The 16,366-nt window shown below is 36.9% G+C and overlaps 1 protein-coding gene across 8 annotated transcripts in view; it reads left to right on the top strand.

Moving 5' to 3' along the window:
* Nucleotides 1–16,366, top strand: part of LCOR (ligand dependent nuclear receptor corepressor) — a 133,815-nt gene that overhangs the window by 102,174 nt on the left and 15,275 nt on the right. The window lies entirely within an intron of this gene.

Here is a 16,366-nt window from a genome sequence, read left to right as displayed (position 1 = left end):
CAGTGGATAGTGTGTAAGGGGACTGGGGGAGGGGGTGGGAGGGTTGGACACAGGACACTGACACAGTAGGGCAGGGATTTTTAACATACAATAGCCAAATAGAATTTCAATCTACAATATTTTTAGCCCCTCAGAATGAGTTGAACAACATCTGTTATTTGATAAATACCTGGTGCTACACTCCTAAAAGTCTTTTGTTTCATCCAGGTGACTTTGTTTCCTGCTTGGTGGAAGGGTATATAGTAAATTTTACTGTCACTAGGAAAGCACTTGTCTGAAATGTTTAAAGTACTAGAAAAGGGATAATTCAGCACTTTTTCTGTTACAACACTAAAGTCTTAATTTATCTTCAGAGTCTTAGGTACTGTAAGTTTTAGGGTGATTATTTCAAAATATAAAACATACTACATAATATGGGGTCAGATCACATTTATATGAATAATTCTTGTCTTATTTTTTAAAAAGACAATAACATTTTGTACCTTGCAAGAAATTCCAAGTGATTGCCTCATTTTCCCCATTTCATTAAACATTTCAGGCTAAGAATTTGGAATTTGAGAGGAGGTGAGGGGGAAGTTCCCCAAAATGAAAAATTGTGTCAGGCAGTTTTAGAAAAATAAATCACTAGGAAAATGGGTAGGGATTCTCTCTCCCTTTAAGTCTTCAGGGAATGAGCAGTATTTAGAATCTTTGGCTGAAATTCAGGCCTTTTTACTGTGTAAATTTTTAATATTAATTCACTGACATGCTTTTTACATCAGAGGACTGAAAATGGATCTTAATGTTTTTAAGTTGTGGAAGGGTATATTTCTAAAACGAAGGGGGGGTTAATTAACTAGGTTAGTATACCAGCATTAGTAAGTTTAAGGAATTTTAGTATGTAATAGCAAAGTGTTTGATTAAAAGTCTAATCCTATATTGCTAGTCAAAATTATAGTTACATTCTGATCTAGGAAAGATATAGTCATTGGATATTGATATGCTGTGCTGTCAGAAAACCAGACTAAGATAGAAACCTTTATCTGACTCCCACACGTTGCTTGTTCTGATGGGATGTATACTTTACAGCAGCTTGTTGCTGCTTTGAGAAGAAACGTATAAACTATACATTCGGAGTGTTTGCGTATAATTCTTTATAACCTCCACTTTAAACTGTCAAACATTGGTATTTTATCAGTCCATACTGTTAAATATAGCTGATGTTCTTAGGAATCCAACTTGTACACACTGTTTAAAAACCCTCAGGGACAGTTTACACACTATTCTCACTCAATTCAGGTACTTTGATGCTATTCTTAAACCTAACAGTGACTTGTATTTTTCTGTTTTGCTTTTATTTTGACGTGCTGGTAGCACATCCTTGATGAATGTCAACTTAAAAACTCAGTTCAGGTATCCAGGTATAACTCAGCCAAACAGATTTTAAAGCTGCATATAACTCTCCAGCACACGGTGCCTCACACTCTTATAGTGGCATTCTATATATTCAGTTATTACTACTGAGCAGATAATATGGGGGTTCCTGTTAACAGTGTATTTAAAAAGACAAAATGTGCATAAATGTATAGCCAGCACATGCAACACATACACATACACACACAGTTAAACTATATATTTTTAAATGCTACTAATAGCCAGCACAATTAAACGACATTCCTTGCTGCTTCTGTAAACTATGACAGATGCAGTTCTTCCTCAATGTGGCTCTTGCTTCTTCACCATACTACTACTAAATTCAAGCACTGGTCCTTGGGTGTCTGACCTCTACATTCTAGTTTATGCAATGTCTTTAGAGAATTCTGTGCACTGGCCACTGTGATGGAACCATTGGGCCAGGAGTGCTCTGATTTTATTAGTAGTGATTCTGCCAAAGTTGGTGTTGTAACATGAGTATGTAAATGTCAGAAAATTAGCAGAGGTCTAGGACTACATATCAGCAGACAATTTTGTCAGTATATTTTGTAGCCTAGAAGTCCTCAATGACAAGTTTCTTCTGATGTGAAGTTCTAATTCCAGTGTTTTAGCCCTTTGCATCTCTAATGTTAAGACTTGTCTGTTAGAGGTCTTTATTCTTTAAAACTCCTTTTGTTTTCTGCAGTACTGTCTGTGGTTAACAAAATAGATATTATTCCTCTGCTTTAGTATTTGATATCTTACATCTAAAAGGAATTCTCCATATATAAAATCCATAGCCTTTGAAGATACGGCAAATGGCATCTTTCAGATTTCTAGAAGTTCAAGTGTCATGCAACAAAACAGGAACCCCCTTTACTCTTATGGACCTCATTTCAATATACTGTTTACAGTTTGACGGAATTGTATAATTTAATATTTCTCTTGTACTGTAGTTTATATTTATTTACAGATTTTTTTGTACTGTGTGATTTGAACTTTTTGTTCCTTGCTATGATCAACATTTATGTAGTAGAGCACTTATGATCACAATTTAAGTTTTTTGGTTTGATTGCACTACATTAAATTTTTTAATGCAGTTCTGATTTTTGACTGGACTAAAAATAAGCTGTGTCTTAATGTATGTGATGAGTACTTAAAATTTTAATCCATGTGGTCCCCTTTTTTTTGCATTCTATGTCGAACGCTCTAGTTCTTTCGTGCATGTGTAAGATTTAATGGTTCCATTGTATTATTTGACCATGACATTTTGGAGAAACATTCCCAGCTGTAATGTTGTGTATGGTAGTTCTCACTGGATGCTAGACTTTTCAAAACCACTATTCTTCTAATAAATTTTGTTGTGAAAACTGTTTTAAAAGCTTGGTTTCTCCTTCTTAAGATTATAATGCTTTTTTTACAAATCCACAAAAGGGGTAAGATTTTGACGTGCACTGTAAATGCACTTGGTAATCAAAGTTTGTAATTTTTTGTGATAAATTATTTCCAGATGAAATCCCTTAGATAACTAGAAGTTGCTGCTTCAAAATGGTGCTTCAGTATTTGGATTTGGTACTGCCTTGTAACCCTGTCTCTCTACTAATTTGATACTGCCCCTACCTCAGCTTTCTTCATTGGATTATTCACTTCAGATATTTTCAGCTAAACAAGATACATTGACATTTTCATAATACCTGCTTGCTGAACTTAATTTTTCATAATTTTCTTAGAGTAAAACTTTATTCTGGGATTACTTGCCAAAAAGAATAATGATTTACTCATTTTTGTTTGCTCTTGAGGCATAAGTGTGAAAGCACTGTCAATCAATTAAGGTTATTATAGTAATTCAGATTCTTGGGAGAATGCTGGTATTTCCTTTTACCAGACAAATAACAGCATATATGTTGCTCAACATTTATATTGTGGGTTTTAGAAACGGGGTTTAAAAATGTTTTGTATTACAAAGTGGTTTCTGTTGTAAAATGGTTAGGAAGGAACAACTGAATTACAGTGATAAAGATCAGAAATGATAAGCAAAATGTTTTAGAAAGCTCCTTTTTCAAGCTCATGATACTCATGTTAATATAGGCTGGTTCAAGTGATTTCCAGTCATTTCTAATGGAATTTTGTATATTTTAATGATGTTATTGTTGGTAGTTGGTCTAGATTATCTTTTAGTTAATTTTTTTTGTCTCATTTCTTTGGCTGCCTAGCTAGCACTTTGTGCCTTTTGGCCTGATGTTTATAAAATCGGAAATCTTGCTGGTACTACAGGCTTGTTTCCTTGGCTTCACTTGTTCCCCTTACTCAGTTATGATGTGTGTCTATAGAACATTTTTCTAGAAACCTAATTATTATTTCTTTGTACAAAGCTATAACTACGTGTTTCTTGTCATTATCCATTTTAAACTGGTGGCCAGGTCAGTTGTAGTAGGGTTATAATCTAGCATCTCATCAATGAATTTATTTTAGTGAGCCTATCTTCATGTTGATACTTAGCTCTTCAATTATGACCTGATTTTAAAAAATGACTTATTTCTTCTAATCTAAAATTTTCTTCTCTGATTCTGCTGATACTTTGGAATTAATTCAGGAACTCTTAGGAATCAGGGAAACTACATAAGGGAAATGGAGTGGAAAAAATGGAAAATGGTATCTGCTTTCTGAGTTGTGGAGTTGTTTTTTCCTCAAGGACTGTGAACTCCTCTCACCAGACACTTGTATTCAAATGTAAAAACATATACCCAAGTCATATATTGTTAGATTTTGTAGCTGAAATGAGTGAAAACCTTTTTTTAAACAAAGTATTTATTTATTAAGTAACATTAAGAGATAACTGTTCTTGTATTCAGAGTATCCACTTTATCATTATTTGCTTCCAAATGGTAAGCATTTTAACACAGAATTTTAGTCATCATATTCACCTTATAAGTTGTTGGACTTTTTGCTGTTTAGGGGAAAGTGGTTAGTGTATCAAACTGCATTTACAAGTGGAGTAGACAGGCTTGTTTTCAGAGATTAGTGGAAAAGAAATGTTCTCAAAATATTTTAAAAAATTGATAGGTATATAATGAATAGTTTAAGTCATGATTTGGTTGGAGTTCAGCGTGGAAGTAAGCAAAAGTATATCAAAATTCATAAGTATGAAATCTTACTGAGCCTGGAGCTTTTTATAGGCATGGAAGAATACTGTTGTTTATTGACTGGTAGTTTTAAAATGTTCATTGTACTTTTCTTGCCCACTTTTATTTGATCAGCAGTTTGGAGTGATAAGGGATTATTTGGTAATGTAAATTTCTTGCAACTTGGTATACTAGAAAGATCACTTGTGTTTTTCCGTCTGTAAAGTGAGCGTTGTCTTGAATGCCTTTTAGGCCCCATTTCAACTCTGCGTCTGTTAAAAATGCAACTTTCTATTTAAATGAGTGACAAATACACCAATTATATCTGTTCAAACATTGAGAAATACAGTAGCAACCCTTTATTAGATAATAAGTTCTTATAAACCTTAGGTTTTTGCAGCATTTTCTAAAGGAAAATGATGCCTTTTATTTAAAGCAAATCCATTTTGTTAAGTTTTTGTTATGAATTGTATGAATGTGACAGTGCTTTGCTTTTGCAAAAATTAGATTGAGCAGTTACTTTTTCTGATTAATTTTAAAGTATGTTATTCGTAATTTCTGTTTCGATTGTGTGCAGGCTAGTTCTGCTTTGAATGTTAGAGCACAAAGAATTCTGGGGATCATTGGATATACTCAGTCTCAATCAAAATCAATCTTTTAACAATACAGATGCCTGGATCAGTTTATAAGAGTGAGGCTTGGGGCCTCCCTGGTGGCGCAAGTGGTTGAGAGTCCGCCTGCCGATGCAGGGGATACGGGTTCGTGCCCCGGTCTGGGAGGATCCCATATGCCGCGGAGCGGCTGGGCCCGTGAGCCATGGCCGCTGAGCCTGCGCGTCCGGAGCCTGCGCGTCCGGAGCCTGTGCTCCGCAGCGGGGGAGGCCACAACAGTGAGAGGCCCGCATACCGCAAAAAAAAAAAAAAAAAAAAAAAAGAGTGAGGCTTGAACATGTTATATATTTTCAAATTGTAACAGGTTTTTTGTTTTGTTTGTTTGCATTTTTTAAGTTCGTTTATTCAACAGATCTCTTTCTAATTGTGTCAAAAGACGTAAAATTTACAGACTTAAACATTTTTAAGTGTATGGTTTAGTAGTGTTAAGTATATTCACATTGTTGTGACCATAGTGGGTTTATTAACCCACTGATTAAACACTGTTGGTCCCATCCTAATTTTTCATTTTTAAAATGAAAAATAAGGAACTTGGGGTCTTTAAGGGACTTGCCTGCCCTCCTCACATACTGAGTTGCCCTTAATACTCATGATTCCAAACCTTTATACTTATCTTTATACCACTTTGGTACTCTTGACTCAACTTAGAATGAGGGATTTAATCTAATACTTTTCTTTTAGATTCACTTTTAACTAATTAAATCTTAGCTATTAAATCAACTAATTTTATTCTTGAATAAACTTACATTGCTTTTTAGGAAGAGAATTAAAGACTGTATTATGAAATTGCCAGTAAAGAAATTACATTTGAGACATTTAAAACTTGATTGTTAAGTAGAAATAAGCATTATTGACTCAGTGCTGGAAGAGGTGAATAGGTAGGGCATAGAGAGAAGAGTAGAGAATATCCCAAGTTTAAGAGAGAGAATTTGATGGGCCTGGCTTAAAATCCCAGCCCTTCTACTTTCTTAGCACATGGTCTTGGACAAGTTATTGAACCTTTCTGAGCCTTAGTTTTCTTATGTGTGAAAGGGGGTTATGCGACCCACCTCATAGATTTGCTGTGAGGCTGAAACGAGATTCTGTATGTAAAATACTTAGCACTATGCTAGGCTCTTTGCAAGTGCTCAATAAATGAAAACTAGGAGTGAAAGCACCTGGCAGGAGTTAATTTAGTGTGAGAGGTAAGGAGAGTGAGAAAATCCCATTGAAAGTTGTGGAGGGGCTTCCCTGGTGGCACAGTGGTTGAGCGTCCGCCTGCTGATGCAGGGGACACGGGTTCGTTCCCCGGTTCGGGAAGATCCCACATGCCACGGAGCAGCTGGGCCCGTGAGCCACAGCCGCTGAGCCTGCGCATCCCGAGCCTGTGCTCCGCAACGGGAGAGGCCACAACAGTGAGAGGCCCACATATTGCAAAAAACAAACAAACAAAAAGAAAACAAAACAAAGTTGTGGAGGAAGCTGTTTATATTGATTAGAACTTGGGAAGTGAGGCAGATGAGTTTATATTAGACTGGGATATTGGGCAGCCAATCGTGTTTTAACTATAAAATGAGAGACAGAGAAATGTTGGAACTATAATTGAAACCTGGAATGCTGCTTTTCTGATTTCTTGGTCCTGTTTGAGAGGAATATTATCAAACTTATCAATCATTCTTTATTTCTTTTCAAAGATTAAGTGGAATAAAAGTTGTTTGGAAAGTAGAAGAACTTATAGAATTTATTTTCCTTTCCATTGTATAGAGTTTTTTGTATTTTCAAGGTTGAAATTTTACATGCTTTCAATCTGTAGATTTTTCTTTATATGTGGTGGTAGTTTGTATAACACAGTGTAAGATCTAGGTGGGATTGTGGGGATGTGTGTGTGCTTATGTGTTTAATCATCAAACCTTTAGTTTTCCAGTGAAAGAATCTGGGGACTCTACTGCCTGTTTAATGAGATTCTAATTACACTCTTACTAAATGGGAGTTCTGTGCATTTCAAACAGATAGATCATAGCTAGCACAGTTTAGAGGTGTTCATTTCAGCGTCTATTAAAATGACTTGAGACATTTTTCCCAGGAAAACCTAGTAGTATAATTTTAGCTAGATAGAGATGGACTAAGAAGAAAATAACGAGGGTAGCAGACTCTCGTGAGATGCTAGGAATTGGTGAGTCTGTGTAGACCAGCTCTGCAAACTTAATCAACCAGTTATACCTTACTAGTAAGTTATAAGATCAGTTCAGGGGGTTCTAAACAACATTTTAAAAAGAAAAAAGAATCAGAGTACATAGCATATAATACGGATAAATATTGTTTTGTTGAATCTTATGTGTTGTCATACACATACAAACTAGGATGTGATGTGTGTACCGAGTTACTTTGTAAAAAGTACTTCTTGTTCTTGGTTGCAGTCAGAAATTCTAATGGCTTCTGAAAACCATTATGTAAACCATACCTTTTCATCCTTGTTTTTTTGGTGCCAGCAACCTCCTGTGTGCTTACAGTTAAGAGCCTACACTCTTACTGTCTGACCTTCAAAATTCCCTTCCTTTCCCTGCCTCCTTGATTTGAATTCATTTTCTTTGAAAGCTTTTTCTTTTGCCTTCTGGTTACGTGTCAAAATGCTACCTCTGCCCTTTTCAATTCCCTTGAAAAGTGTCTTGGGAAAATTATTTTCACTACATAGTAATTTATTTGGTTAGTTTATTCATCACTTACTTATGCCTGAGATGAACTAAGCCTCAGTTTTTAGGCAGTGAAGCTACCACGTTAAAAAGGCCAAAGTCCTGGACCTATAGAAAGGTTCACAATCCAATGGAGGGGGTAGCCACGTCAGCTGTTACCGTGCAGCATAAGCGCTATTTATAAAAGATAGACACAAACCATGAGAATATAGTGAGAAAGAAAGAACACGGCCCACAGAGAGAAGGTGCTAAAGGAGGATGGACTGGGAGCAGTGGGAAATTGACTGAAATTTTATGCAGAAAAAGTGACGAAAAAGTTCACCTCTAGCATTCATGAGGTGAACACGTGAGAAATAACATTAAATCTTGTATAAGGTACCTTAGGAATCGTTTTAAATTTTAAGTCCTTTTGCATTTTACAAAGTCGTCTAGGTCCTTTAAATAATTAGTTAATACAATACTTAGGAGTGCCGTCATTGTGTCAATTTTAAGTGATTTATTATATGACAACAAAAGTAGAATTTGCCACTTTTAAGGATTATGGCACAGATTTGTCTGGTTTCAAGAGTGGAGATTAAGAACCTCAAGAGAACATGAGAAAAGGTATAGAAGATCCCATAAAAGTCACAAAAGACTCAGGACACTTAGATAACTGCTTATTTGGATATTTATGTAATCTCCTAGTTTCCCCTCTTCCTTTCACCCAAAAAGAAACTAGGAATATATGTCAAAAAGCATACCACTTTATTTCTTGAGAGGGAAAAACATTTGTGTTGCAGGGATCTGTCATGTGAACTCTTAAATGTTCTTTTGCTTTCTGTTTGTGTCAGCTCCCCATGCCTCCTTTAGGTCTCCATCTGCATACACAGTGCCCTGCAAAGTGGTAGTGTGGGTTTTTGAGGTTATCATTATTATCGTCCTTATTATTACTACAAAAGAAATACATTCCTCTTGTAGTGGAAATCTTGTGTGGACTGACTCCTCTCAGTTGCACTCCAGGGAAACTGTGCACGGTCCTTGGCCATTGCTGGGCCTTGACAAATGTTTCTTTCCCTTCACCCCTCCTTGAAGAGAGCATCATGATATGGTACATTTTCTCTCACTTGGGGAAATGAGCACCTCTATATCCTGCCTAAGCAGTGGTATTTTTTTAGTCTATCATCGTCCTGGTCATTTAAAGGGAATTAAAGAGCAATTTCCCCCAAAGAACAGCATAGATTTTAATCCCCTACTTGACAGATACAAAAACAAAAAAAGAAATAGACTAGACTCACTGACTTGTCATGAGCTCTCATGTATCCTGACCTAAAATGTCAGCTGTGCCTTTAAGATCAGATGGCTCTTTAATCTGGTTTCAGTAATTCAGTGAGTCTAGGTCTAGGGACAGACACTTTTGCAGTTTCAAATCAACCATGAGCAGAGGTGTGTCCTCTTTGTCTGAAATTACTGTAGTATTTTCTAAAGTCTATTGCAAAGTGTTTTCTAAGAATTCTTAGTTATAATACTCATTAGATTAATAATTTAGATTTGTGTTCTCATCGAATCAGTATTTAGTTATATCATTTAGGGATGTTTCTTCCCCCACTTCCAGGAACTGTCATCTTTAAACTTTACACCATCCAATCCAAAATCCCCTTTCACTGCCTCTGAACCCTCCCTCCTTTTGTTTACATTAATTAACACCAAATGTAATGTAATTTGGTCGTGCATGCATAGTCTTACCTGGGATGATAGAAGCAAAAATCAGTTTGGTAGAGGGAAAAAAAATTTTTCAGAAGTAAATAGTTTGACAGAAGTGTGTGTTTTGTGAGCCTGTTACATTCCTAGAGAGGAGATGGAAACATTGGACTGTTGTGTTTAATGACCCCTTGCTCTGACTTCTGACTCACCAAGTAACTTTCTGATTATATTTCGGCTTCCCAGGTACCTTTGCTATAGGGTGAAAATATGTTAAAGAGTGAACCTAAGGATCTCCTTGATAATTATATTTTTATTGTAATTTAATAAATTTGACAATCTAGCTAAACTTAGGAGAAACAGAAGATACAATATACAAGCCTTAAACTGCTTCTATCATATTTAGATCTACTCTAAATAATAGCCTTTTATTAAACCATGAGATACAGAAAAGCTAGCAAATTATGGCTTCATGTCCAGTAAGCACCCTCTGAAGCCCTTCTCCTTTCCCCCAGTTTACAGTATTAATTCATAATTTTTTGAACCTTTGTTCTGCCCTGTTTTTACTGAACTTAGTTAAGAACACAGTAAACTTAGAAAGCTATCACAAAGGGATTGCATGTCTTCTGTTTTAAATCAGTAGTTCTCAACTATTCTTCCACTCTACACCCTAAGCAAGATGCCATGTTGCCATCAGCAAGAGTGGCTCACTGAGGACTCTTACAGGGTGAAGAGTCACAGGTACATCTTGGATTTGGAACCCACCCCCAACACACCATCACCCACAATTCTGATCTCTCCTTAACCCCAACTTTGAAATCTTTTTCTGTCTAAATCCATCTAAATTCTATCTAAATCCAAATTTAGATAATTAGCATTTCAACCACCTGGAAATCAGGTATTAAGCTGTCTGATTTTAAGAGGCCACTTTCTATTCTGTGATCTTAAGAACTTTATTTCTCACTTTTCTATGTCACCTTTGCCTACCCTTTTACTCTTTCTCCTAGTTCAGTTCTAGGGAAAGAAAACTTGATTGTTCAGTAGTTTACACATACAACTGTACATGGCCTTTTAGTGAAGAAAAACCTCCATACCCCATGCTCGTCTTCCCCACTACACACACACTCACAGTTTTGTCATAGCCCTTGGAGTATTCCTGTATCCAGGTATGAAAGGTACAGAGATGTGAAATAGCCAAGGGTAGATGCATTTCCCAGTGAAGAGTGAGGACTTGTCAGCAGACTTATCCAGGCCCTTGAACATACTTACATTTTCTGTGCTTAAAGGACCACAAGTAAGGAATTAGGGAACATAATTTCAGATTATTATCTGGCAAAAATTACAACTCTTACTGCTTTTAAGCAGGGCTAACAATGCATTTTTATGTTTTCCTGTATTTAAAGAGAATCAAGCTAAATTAATTTACAACTCTTAACTATTTGGTCCACTCCGTCTAAAGTATTGTCTCAAGCTTTCTCTCCCCTTCTGTTTTCCTGGGATTATCTTTTCCTCCTTCTAAGATTAGCTCTCATCCAAACATTGTTCACTCTCTCTGTTGATCTTTTTCAGTCAAAAAGAATATATTTTGGTCATCAATGATGTTGCATTGATGATTGGTAGTTACAGAGCAGATACTGAGAGACTACCTGAATCCATCAGTCCCACATTCTAGACTCTTAAAATTGTCATTTCAGCTCTCTACCACATCTCTTTTCTATTTGATCTTTTACCCTAAAAGAACATAGGCATTGACCATCCACCATTTATATTAACCACCGGAATGCTTTCCTTTGGAGATTTAAGTATTGCCGTGATATTGACAAAGTAGGCGAGTTCAGCTATGTCTAACCTCTGATCTAGAAAAACATCATTGAGTAAATCATTAAAGAAAGGGTTGTGAAACAACACATCATTCTTAAACTGTGCCTTTCAAAGTTTTTTATGAATATTATCTTATCCTTTTACCACACCCTTAAGAATTAGGCATTGAATTGGGGATAGAAAGACAAATCGGTCAAGGTCATATAGGCCACTTTTCACCAAGGAGAGAAACAGAACTAATCCAGGTAGTTTCCTTCTTCTATAGCCTTTCCTCCCATTTACCAGTCCCTAAGCTTTTACTGCTCTTCAGTGGTGGTGGTGAAGTATTTCTGACTGATAAACAATTGACTTTAACTATTAGAGAGTGTCCTGTTACTGAGCGGAAGAAACGTGAACTCAAGTGATTTCAAAATCTGTGATGAATTACCGTTCTTGTAAAAATCTAATATAGTCAGATGTGATGCCAACTATCACTGAACTAAAAATAAAACATAGTGCTTCTCAGGTCGAGTTGACCTAAGTGTGGTCTGTAGGAGTGAGTAGTCTGTAGGACAGAAACTCACCCCTCTTTGGTTTCCCTGCTTACTGTCTGAGAGTAAATCAGGACAAATGTTGTATTTAGGCTCTATTAAAGGCCTAAGGCTATGGTAAGAATTGAATAACTAGAAGCCAAAGTAAAGACCAGCTATTTAAAACTCAGGCAAAGCTGGCTAGCACCCATTTTCTTAAAACGTGAAAAAAGAGTAATAGAATGAAACTTTCAAAAAGTTGATGTTAATTTTTAAAGTTAAGTAGTTGAATGATATGGAATTAAAATTCATCTAAACATAGGTCTTATTGAAAAAACTTCCAGAGAAAATCAAATAAGGTAGGAAGCTGGGTAATTTAGAAGCACAGTCAAAAGTAATTTTATTACTATAGTTATAAAGTTAGCTATTATAACAGGGCCCATTTAATGACACTTGGACAAAGGTTAGTATTAATGTGAAGGTTCTCATATTCAAGAGAAGCTACTAGTGGGCTCATACCTGAGTGTCCAGTTGCCTACCAGATACCTCAGATTCAGCATCTTATAAAAATTTCAAGTCAATGTGTACAGAACTCTTCAGATACATATACCCCAGCAATCACCAGCTGCCAGCTTCGTTGCCTGTGTTCCTATCTCAGTAAATGGTGCTACCTAGGAAGAAAATCCAAGAAGCAAACTCAGGAAGCATCATTGATGCTCCCTTTCCCTCCCCCTCTGTTTTGCTAAGAGGAAACAGAAATACATGAAATGTGGCCCCTACCTACACTCAAGTAGCTTACATCTACTTGGAAAGCTAAGACAAATTAAGTCATTAAAAGATACAAATTATAGGGTAAATATACAAAACCCCTGATCATTGCCAAAGAATTTTACAAACCACTATAGCTTAGGATTTCAGGAAATGATATAGTCACTCCAGGTTGATAGTTTTGAGGTAGCCAAGGATGTAACTGATAAAGAGCACCCTACTGCTTGCTCTGGTGACCTGTGGTTCACCAGTACATTGTCCCTGATCCTTTTTACTGGGAAAATACACACAAAATGACCCTTTGTTGATTTCTCTTTCAAGCAAGGTTGCCATTTTCAGTTTTAATCTTTTCATCTCCTGAGCTTCCCCAAACCACTGCTATAAATGCGTTTTAAGGTTGGTGTAGTCTGTGTCCGCCTCTGTGATGCTGTTTTTCAGCCTCCAAATGCTGTACTGCATTGTTCCAGGTTAGAGTTCAGTGGTACTAACAATGTTTCTTCAGTATGCCTTAGTTGTGAAGACACCACTTCCCCTTGCCATGATGCTGTGAAATAGATAATACCTACTGGTGGTTGGTTGACTGTTTTGTCCTTGGGGACTAGCCATATTGTCACAATCATTGCTTCAGAGCTGATTGCATGGCCCTTTGGAAGACCTTACATTAGGTTGGGAGTGACTAAAATGTTCAATCACTATTAAATTATTGAAACATGTGGGACAGCAGCAAATCCAAGTTTCATAACCATAAAGGAAGTTAGGTATCATCCAAGGATTAATCATTATTCAGTGTTTTACTCTCTGTGAGCATAGCTTTAGAAGAAAGTGCTTCCTCAGTTTTTCTTCAGAGCTCTCTGTACTTTTATTGGGCACACACCTTGATTTCATGAATCTCAAGGCATGTTGTTAACTTCAAACACCAACGCCTGCTTCCAGAGCACAGCCATGAAGCAGTGTCCAGAACATTTTCACATGAGTGCACTTCTTGAGTTGGGGAGAACCATTTATTTCTCTCTTTAGTCTTTTCTACAATAAGATGCCATGACATTTCTTAATCCTTCTCATAGATCTTTGTCAAGCTTTTTTCTCTTTTCTTGTATTGCTAAAACATACTTAGAGTGTAGTTGATGCATTGAAAAGGCAGTAATATCTCACTTATTTGTAGCCACCTATCTCAGAAATATCAGGAACACATCCAAGAACCAAAAACAGAAATAAAGGGCTCTGAGCAGTTGAAGTTGTTGTCAGAAGATCCATGTGGTTTACTCACAAAACTCTTCCTCAAGCCTTCATTCAGAGCTTGTTTACTTTCACTTAAAGTACCAATCTAGCACTTGAGATTTGGTTTCTCAGCTAGTGAGCGAAAGTACTCAGCTAAAGGTAAAAGTGGGACTCCTAAACACAGCTGCTATTTGGAGGCCAATAAGAAGAAAGATTTTTAATAAAATGCAGACAGATTTTTAATAAAATACAGACTGCCACTGTGACTTCTTTGTATTTAGGCAGTAGATTTACTTAATTGAGTAGCCCCCAAAACTATCAATATATTTCAGTTCAGTATAATAAAAATAATAGCCAAGCTTCAATAATAGTGTGCATGGTAATGACTCTGAGTCATTAAGAAAGAATAAATTGTGTTCAGAGGAGGATATAATTTTTTTAAAACTTCCATCAAAAATACTTAAAATTTTTAAATGTCATGAAGAACCTAGGGGTAAGACAGGAATAAAGACACAGACCTACTAGAGAATGGACTTGAGGATATGGGGAGGGGGAAGGGTAAGCTGTGACAAAGCAAGAGAGTGGCATGGACATATATACAGTACCAAACGTAAAATAGAGAGCTAGTGGGAAGCAGCCTCATAGCACAGGGAGATCAGCTACGTGCTTTGTGACCACCTAGAGGGGTGGGATAGGGAGGGTGGGAGGGAGGGAGACGCAAGAGGGAAGAGATATGGGAACATATGTATATGTATAACTGATTCACTTTGTTATAAAGCAGAAAGTAACACACCATTGTAAAGCAATTATACTCCCATAAAGATGTAAAAAAAATACTTAAAATTTTTAAATGTTTGGTAGTTGAAGGGGAAACTTTCATTATCTAGAAAATCCTCTTTGGGGGGTTGTAAAAAGTATTACTATACATTTCTGGTCTCTGAGTTATTCTTACTGAAGCATGTTCAATGTGATTGGCTAACAGTAATGGTAACTAGTATTTGTGTAAACTTTGTAGGTTTTCTTTTGCAGCAATCCTAAGTGGTAGATGGGGCAGGTGCTCCACTAAGACCCCAAATGGTTCAGTGTTCTGGCCAAGGTCACACAACTAGTAAAGGGTAGACTACTCTCTACTGTCTCCCAGTACTATATCCTGTGACACATATTATGTTGTTAGTAGCACGTGATGGACATGGACACAAGGTACCTCCTGGTCGGGGTCCCTTCAGCAGGGACCTCCTGACTTCCCGTGAGCTACAAAGTCTGCAGCTGCAGGAGGAGTCTGTTAAGTTCCCACGTGCATCTCATTGAGTCCGAGAGTTGGAAATGACTTTGCAGTCACTCACCCAAGAGCGTCACTGGTGTCTCCCCCGCTCTCAAGGAGGGAGGAGCTTCTTCCTGTTGACCTTTCAGATATGCCCTTTCTCAAACTTTTTACTGAAGGACAGTATACAGACAGAAAAATATACGTATCATAAGTATCCTGTTCAGTGAGGTTTTTTCCCAGTTGCTCTTGGTCTTTCCACCTCTTTGTTGGATTTTGGCCCCATAGCCAGCGTGTACATGTTCAGCATAGCCATGCATCTGTTATAATGCTTCTATAATAATCTTTTTTCTTGGTTTATTCACAATTCAGTGATCAGTTTCACCTTGAGGTGTAGGCATTTTCTAAGACATTTCTAGTTTTTCTAATCTGTAGTCTAATGTAGATCTTTTCAGGTACCCATGGCATCACTAAAGAAAACTCTCTTGCTAGTTGTGAAAATAAACACACAGTGTAACCTTTTTTCTTGCAAAACAGTTTAAATAACAGATTGGATTAATAGTTTCTTGGTGTTATTTTGTTTTGTATTTAGACATGTTTCAGCGTTATTCACCACTTGGTCTTAAAAATCTGCATGAGTCAGGAACAGAGAAAGTAAAATTGAGCACCTGCTCTTTTGTGCTTTGTGCTTTATGTAATCTAATATCTCACAACAATCCTTTGAAATATTGATACTCAGTTCCAGCTTACAGATAAGGAAACCAAGGTTCAGAGAGGTTAAGTAATTTGCCTGGGATCCTATAGCTAGTAAATGTTAGAGCTACAAGAAGAATACAGGTTTTTCATATTCCGCAATCTGTGCTCTTTCCACTAAAACCACACGGCTTCAGAGGCCAGAAGAGGGTAGGGAGGTAGGAGGCCAATGTAGGCTGTCTAGAGTACACCTTCCTATAAAGGCACTTCATGACTGGGAGATAAAGTCAAAGATTGAAGAAAAAATAATTAGCTGGAAGATATTATCAAACAACATTTGTTCAGCACACATTTATTAAGCTGCCCTTGGTGCTTTGCTGTGTTACATAAAGAGTCAGATAATAGTCTCCTAAGGAATTAGGCGGGAGGGAGAGAGAGAGAGAGAGATTGAGAAGTTGTCTAAAGCTCCAGGAAACTGGGACACAGCAACTGCATGGGCTTAGTAAAAATCCTGACATCCAGAAATACAAAACAGCTCTTGAAAACACTAGGCTTTCTAGGCAGA

This window comes from Mesoplodon densirostris, chromosome 1 (assembly GCF_025265405.1).
Source record: "Mesoplodon densirostris isolate mMesDen1 chromosome 1, mMesDen1 primary haplotype, whole genome shotgun sequence".
NCBI classification, from domain to species: domain Eukaryota; kingdom Metazoa; phylum Chordata; class Mammalia; order Artiodactyla; family Ziphiidae; genus Mesoplodon; species Mesoplodon densirostris.
The sequence above is the reverse complement of the archived record's forward strand: the minus strand, read 5'-3'. Positions and strand labels throughout refer to the sequence as shown.